Source organism: Mus caroli, unplaced genomic scaffold, assembly GCF_978045245.1.
Source record: "Mus caroli unplaced genomic scaffold, Mus_caroli_1 scaffold_3, whole genome shotgun sequence".
In the NCBI taxonomy this organism is placed as follows: Eukaryota; Metazoa; Chordata; class Mammalia; order Rodentia; family Muridae; genus Mus; species Mus caroli.
Window position 1 is genome coordinate 43,363,613 of NW_028227258.1, and position 7,648 is coordinate 43,371,260.

The window sequence follows — 7,648 nt, forward strand, 5'->3', positions numbered from 1 at the left end:
ACAGCTGGGAAAACTAGAAGAAACCAATGTCAAGACCATCACTCTCAAGCTTGATCTTGCAAAGTTACCAAGTGGAATTAGCTCTCAGAGTAGAAGCATGCAAATTGTAGAAAGAGAAGAATATAGGAAAGAGGAGGAGGACGAGAGAGGGAAGAGAGAGAGAGAGAGAGAGAGAGAGAGAACTCCATACTTGAGGCTCGGACTGAAATGCTGTTGTCTGGACTATATGAGTGCATCTCGACAATGGCAAGAATTGAGATCATTTTCTTCTTCTTTTTTTTAATGATACAAGCATCACTTGCATGTCTCAAAATGCAGGGTATTCTTGGTGTTACAAGAGAGATCAAAACACATCAAAGTGTCCATTTGTTGCTAAGGCAACAATGCCACGTATATTCCTGTTCTCCTAATTCTCTTATTTCTTGCATAATGTAAAGTCTTTCGTTCAAATCCTTTGCACCCGCCCCCTAGCCCTTTCCACTCAGCTTCTAGCCTTGAGGTGGCATTGATTCAGTTCTGCTGACTTTCATATACAAGAGACTCATCAGCCAGATCGTAGGTTCCTTCTCTCCTTCGCTCTCCATCCACTCACTTTTCTCCTCCACCTCACACTTTAGCCATTCTGACTCCCTTTACTTCTCCTTTTTCATTTCATTCATCAAATCCTGTAATATCTAGAAGAAGAAGAAGGAGGAGGAGGAGGAGGAGGAAGGAGGCAGAGGAGGAGGAGAAACTCCCAGAGATAATGGTCCTTACTGGAAGGTGAGGGGAGTGAAAAGCTAGCCCAGGATTGAAATGTACAATGATTCTGGAAATGCCTGGAGTTCACTCTATCTAGTCCAACCATCCTATGTCCTCCCTCATGCACATCCCACACACAGAAATTCAGAGACACACACAGCTTCACACCACATCAATAAGGCAGATAAAACTCAAGTTCTCTAGGGTCAGATCTTTGGACTCCCTTCATCCGTCCCTGTAAGGTTACACAAATCTACATGTAGTTAGTTGCAAAGGAATGAGCATCCCTGAGGTAGTTTGAGGCCAGTTTTTATGGCTCTCCTCTCCCTGACCATCTAGCTGTTCTCTTTTCTTCTCTCTGTCCTTGGGCAAACTGAACTGCTTGAAACCCTCAAATGTATAAGCTCATGGAGAATTAGTACCCATGTCCACACTGCTCCCACTCCTTACAATGACGTCTTCCTTCCCAACTCCCACTGCTGAACCCATGAGTCAGAGTGCACTTCAGTGGCCACCTCCTTGGCTCAGTGAGATGACTCAGAAGGCCAGGCCTCGCAACCTGAATTTGATTCTTGAGACCCACACGGTAGAAGGAGAGACTAACTCCTCAAAGTTGTCCTCCGACCTCTGCCTGTGTACTGTGACACACATAACAAATAAATAACTATGTAGAATTTTGAAATGCCATCTACTTACTGTTTTATCTGCCTGCGTTGTCATCCCCTAAAACTTAGAAACCTTTTATTTTGCCTTCATCTACTTTTATATGGACAGCAATGTCAGATCACAGCAGGCACTTAACTATCCATTGTAACAAATATTTCATAAATATGTAATGTGTAAAAGGTATGTGTTAAGGAAATCCTCTGTGATAGCCCCAAGGAATTATCTTGTTCTTAATCAACAGCAGAACATAAAATAAATGCTTATTGCCTGGATAAGTGAATGATAAAACAGGATATTCCTTACCAAACATAGATAGATCGATAGATAGATAGATAGATAGATAGATAGATAGATAGATAGATAGATAGATAGATTTAGTCACTCAGACAGACAGACAGATAGACATAGCTTGATAGCTACATAGATAGACACACCAACAAATAGAAACAGAATCACTTTGCTTTTTTACAAGTCTTGTATTTCACACCACCACCTCCCTAGTCCCCACATTTGGAAGCATGATGCAGAGCACTTGACAGGGAATAAAAGAAAGCAGAAAGAATGGTGAGTGATGCCCCAGTGATCAGTCCAGCCAGTTAGACAGGAATGCTCCCAGTAGAAACCACAAAAGCAACACATGACTATGACACAGAGACCACACCAGCACATGTGACTCATGGAAGGAAGAGGTGGGAAGGTTCCTTAGTCTGATAATTCCAACCTCGTATATCACCACCCACCTGGCTTTTATCTTGGATTACTAGTGGTCTCATTTTACTACTTCTTGGCAAATCTACCTCAACTCATGACAAGCCAGAAGTCAGAAGGTTTTGCTCTGTATTTTCCTGTTCCACTCCTGGCCCAGGCTTGCCTCACCTTTCAACACTCACCCTTTCTCCAGTCTCTTACCTCCCATCAGCCAATAGCAGAGCTCAGGACTGGTCACACCAGTTATTTGGGCTTTGGAAAGTTCTACCATAACTGAGTGTTGGGCTGTCTGTCATCTCTGGACCAATGAGATGCTTCCTTAAGATACTGACATGAAGGAACGACAGATTTCCATGTGTGTCCTGTAATCTGACTTCATGCCAGTTCCTTTACCTTTGTGCCTCAGTGCCCTCCTCCAGGAAATACTTCTCACAGAGGGAGCACACAATGTAGAATTACGTGGAAACTTTTGGAGAGCCTTTGCCAACATGGAAGGAACCACAGCTTGCCAGGAAGATGTGTAAAGAACACCTTCAGCCACATTTACTGTGTTTTCTAATATCACCTAGGGGTTGGGGGCTTTTAAAATGACTATTATTAAAGTCATTCTAATTTAAAAGAAGACAAAATATCTAAATGATGACACCCTAAAACAGAGCACCAGGTAAATTCTTGATCTGAATTACTGACACCTTTACCTATCTAAGAGCAAACACAGCACCATCGCCATAGCTGCCTCTCTTTGTCCTGTGGTCCTTAGTTACTTTTCTGTTGCTGTGATAACACATCATGGGCAAGGCAGCTTAGAGAAGGAAACCTTTTATCGGGCAGTTCCAGAGGGATGAAAGTTAATCGTTCTCACACTAGGGACGATGACAGTCTTCGAGACATGGGACATGGGGGAACAGAAGGCAGGTGGGGGGGCTGGATGGACAACTCAAAGCACCCCTTCTGTGGATTCTCTGCACGCCTCCCCAACTGTAAATCTTGCAGGCTGCTCACCCTCTGCACCTTTGGGCCCAGGTCTGTAGTCTCAGGATAGCTGATGATCGGGGTGGCAGGCACTCAATCTGGGGAGGTAGACAGAGGTCATCTCTGAGATGCTGGATGCTCTTCGTGTGACGGTCCCAGTAGAAATGTCTCCAGGCAAACTGCTCCTTCATGTAGCCTTGAGATGTGAGAGACTACGTGGCCATCATTATGCAAAGGTTGGGCACATTCTGGTTTGCCAGATCAAGGTGTTGGGGCATATGGACGCCTTTCTCAGCATTCCATCCTGAAAAAGGAATTCATAGAGGACAATCCTGTTAGATCCTACTGATTTTTAGTTTCCTCTTATTTATTATGAAGCAGTCTTAACTAGGAGTCCTTTTTTTGCCATGATCCATAGACCAGGCTGGCCTTGATCTTGCTGTGATCATCTTACCTCTGACTCTCAATCAGTAGAATTATATACGTACACCACCACGACCACCTTGAAAACTCAATTATAAAAACAAACAAACAAACAACCCAAGGTCTCACTTTGTGGTTCTGGCTGTTCTGGAACTCAGTGTTTGAAGCAGATCTACCTTCCTCGGCCTCCTGAGTGCTGGGATTAAAAGCACGTACCACTGCATTCAGTCAGACATTTTCTTAGTCAGACAGACTTCTCCTCTATCTTGAAGGATACATTTCAAAACAGTTGGCACAGTTGTTTTCAAAGTGTTCATCCCAGCATGCAAGAATAAGACCAATACTACAACTTTTGAGCCAATTTGAAGCAAGCTTTATTAAATACTGGCCAGGATGACTGACTCTGGCCAGATCCATACCTGGGATTCCCAGAGAATGTCTCCAAATTACATTAGTTAGATGCTTATAAAAACAAAACACACAAGGCTTCCTTCCTTCATCTAATCAGAAGCAAACATGCATCTTGATATACTTCCTGCTTATGTCCCTCCCACCTACATGTTATCAAGCGCATCCCTGTCAGGTGGAGCAACCTACCTTGTTTACAGAAGTGAAGAAACGCAATCATTGTTATCTTGCATGAGCAACAGCCTCCAGCATTCCAGGAAGTTATCTGTTCTTGGGCAAATGGCCTTTACAATTTTATCTGTCCTTGGGCAAGAGGGGTTTACAGGTTAAAGGCATTTTTATTTTATAGATCTCTTAGGCAAAATAATTAAAACTTAAAAATCATAACTTTAGCCCTCACAAAAGTATCACTCCCCAAGCATTTCCAGGGAATTTAGAAATACAACTTTTTCTTTTTATTTATTTACTTATTTATTTATATGAGTACGCTGCTGTCTTCAGACACATGTTAGAAGAGGGCATTGGATCCCATTACAGATGGTTGTAAGCCACCATATGATTGCTAGGAATTGAACTCAGGACCTTTGGCAGAGCAGTCAGTGCTCTTAACTGCTAAGCCGTCTCTCCAGCCCCACAATACAACTTCTTAGGATCATTCCACCTTCTGGATCAAGAAATCTGTGGAGTACTTTACGGCATCTACCAAGTAGTAATGACGCATTATTGCTGACCATTAATGTAAATTAAAAATTGATAAAGTTGCTTAAGAATTTGTGAGAGCTGCTCTGAGGTTACAAGTGTGTTGAGAGCTTGTTTGGGGACCAATTCCCAGGACTCCGAAGTTACAGATACCTGTGAACTACCATGCTGGTGTTGGGACCCAAACCCAGGTCCTAAGAAAGAGCACCAAGTGCTTTTAACCACTGAGCCATCTCTCCAGCCTCATCGCCCTTATTTATTGAGATTAGTGTCACTGACTTTGGGCTCACCTGTTACGTTTGAGTAGCAGGCTAGCTGACAGGCTAATCCAGAGATCCGCCTTGTCTTCACTCCCCCACTGCTGCAGTTTCCGGTTCATACCACCATCTGCAACCCTTTAAATCAGTTACCCGTTGAGTCATCTCTCAAGCTACCTATAATTATTTTTCACTATTCTGTTCTTTTTTTTTCATGTTTTCTGTCACAATCCAAATTCCCGCTCTGAATTCACTTCTTTCCAACCTATAAATCTCAGCGCCCCGAGGCTCACTCCTAACCTAGGTTTCTATCTCTCCACCTTTCAATTGGAATCTCCGCTGAAGACTTACAGATACGAGATACTGCCAAGTAAAGGGAAGTTAATATACCCAACCTTGAACTCCCCGCCCTTCAGTACTGCCCCTCCCTTTCCAACAACTTCCCCATTTCTATAGATAGCTCTATTTCCCAACTCCTTTGGCTAACACCCTGGAATTACCTTTTTTTTTTTTTTTAATGAATGAGGCAATGTATTAACCCAGCATCCTTTGTTCTAATGCTTCTTGTTGGCCGCTGCCGATCCTGTTCAGATATCTTTGTCCCTGAGGTGTTAGCTTGCTGCCCTCAATGGTCCTTTTCCACCATTTTCAGCCCATCCAGGGCTTGGAGGACACTCTTAGAGCCTCTGCTGAAGTGTCTGGGTCTGACACCTTTTCTCTGCCGTCCTCCGTAGATCTTGGTCATGGAACCAACCTCTGCACCACCACGGAGGTACAGGTGCTGAGCTGTGGAAGCAGCTCATGTGTAGAACCAGTTCTCATCATATGGGGAAAGCTCTATATGTTTGTGTCCACCTGGACTTTTTGAAGAAAACTGCCAGAGCTCTGATGAACTCCTGCTGGTTAACGTCTTTTACCGTAACTCCAAGCATCCTGTGGCCTTCGTTCTGCCAGCCAGGGGAAGGGGCGGAATTACCTTTTTGTTGTTGTTGTTGTTGTCGTTGTTTTCGAGACAGGATTTCTCTGAATAGCTCTGGCTGTCCTGGAACTCACTTTGTAGACCAGGCTGGCCTCGAACTCAGAAATCCACCTGCCTCTGCCTCCCGAGTGCTGGGATTAAAGGCGTGTGCCACCACACCTGGCGGAATTACCTATTTTTATTGCACTTTTCTTACTCTTTCCTCGGATTCTGGGCCTTAACAAATCACCCTATCTCTGCGTCTTTAAAATATGCCAAAAATATATTTCCCATTGGTTGTGTTCATTTCTTTTCTTGAGACATAGTCTCCCAGGCTGGCTTCTAAGTCTCCAACCTTCTGCCTTGTGAGTAAGGAAACCACCAACACACAAAGGCAAATCTGTCTGTTTCTAACTTCTTTTACCTCCACCTCTTCATCCTAAGCCTCCAGCATTTCGTCACTCTGCAACAGTTATGCTCCCTGGATTTATCTTCCCTTACATAATAGTTTAGGTGCATCTTCGAAACCCTCTTCACCTTCCAGTTCTCTAAAATAAAATCAAGTTCTTCTCATAGAGATTTTTATTTTTAGTTATTTATACATGTCTGTGAGTGTGATAGTTATGTATACACATCTGTATGATTGTGCACACTGGGTACAGAGCCTTCAGAGGCAGAAGCAGACATCAGATCCCCTGGAACTCAAGTTACAAGCTGAGTGAGCTGCTCAGGAGACCAAACTTGAGTCAGCTGCAAGAACAGTGTGTACCCTTAAACACAGAGCCATCTCTCCAGTCCCCTTTTACATACCATCTCTCCAGTCCATGAAGTTTTTATCTTGTATGTAAACTCCAGCTTCTGCCCCATTCCCTAATCCAGTGGTTTTCAACCTTCCTAACGCTGCCATCAATATATTTCCTCATTTTGTGGTGATCTCCAACCATAAAAGTATTTTCTTTTTTTTTTAAGATTTATTTATTTATTTATTTATTTATTTATTATATGTAAGTACACTGTAGCTGTCTTCAGACACTCCAGAAGAGGGCGCCAGATCTCGTTACAGATGGTTGTGAGCCACCATGTGGTTGCTGGGATTTGAACTCTGGACCTTTGGAAGAGCAGTTGGGTGCTCTTACCCACTGAGCCATCTCACCAGCCCCATAAAAGTATTTTCATTGCTAGTTCATAACTATAGTTTTGCTACTGTTATAAGTCATGATGTGTAGAGGAATTTTAACCCAGCACCATGGCTGCTCTGGTACAGGATCACATCTGATGACCTTCTAGGTCTGTGTGATCTGGCAGGAACAGACAAGCCCTTAGTACACACCTTTATTCCCAAACGATGGAAGTTCATTTATAGAAGAAAGCAGCCATGTTTGAAAGCGACTTCTAATTGAGGGCAGACAAAGTGATGAATCAAATAAAGATTTGACAGAATGAGGCAGAGTTAGGATATGCCCAACTATCCCAAGAGCAGAGAGGAAAGAGAAATAGCTTAGAGGGGAGGGGAGGGGAGGGGAGGGGAGGGGAGGGGAGGGGAGGGGAGGGGAGGGGAGGGGAGGGGAGGGGAGGGGAGAGAACAGTTTTACCAAAACTGTTTTACAGAGGTAGGTTGCAGGTTGGAACAAATTGCCAGAGTTGGTTTGAGGTCAAGCGGAGAAATTCAATGAGAAGCTGAGAGAAACCAGATTGAGTCACTCTACCTGGAGACGAGTTTGAATCAGAATAGCTGAGCTGAACCAGCCAGCCAGAGTACAGAAAGAACTAGAAAGGATGAGCTTATTCAATAGTAAGTCTACTAGACAACAATTGA

The 7,648-nt window shown here is 43.5% G+C and overlaps 1 pseudogene; it reads right to left on the reverse strand.

The window, feature by feature from the left end:
• Positions 1-5,428: 5,428 nt before the first annotated feature.
• On the reverse strand, positions 5,429-5,806 carry LOC110291996 (small ribosomal subunit protein eS19 pseudogene; annotated as a pseudogene).
• Between the last annotated feature and the right edge of the window lie 1,842 nt (positions 5,807-7,648).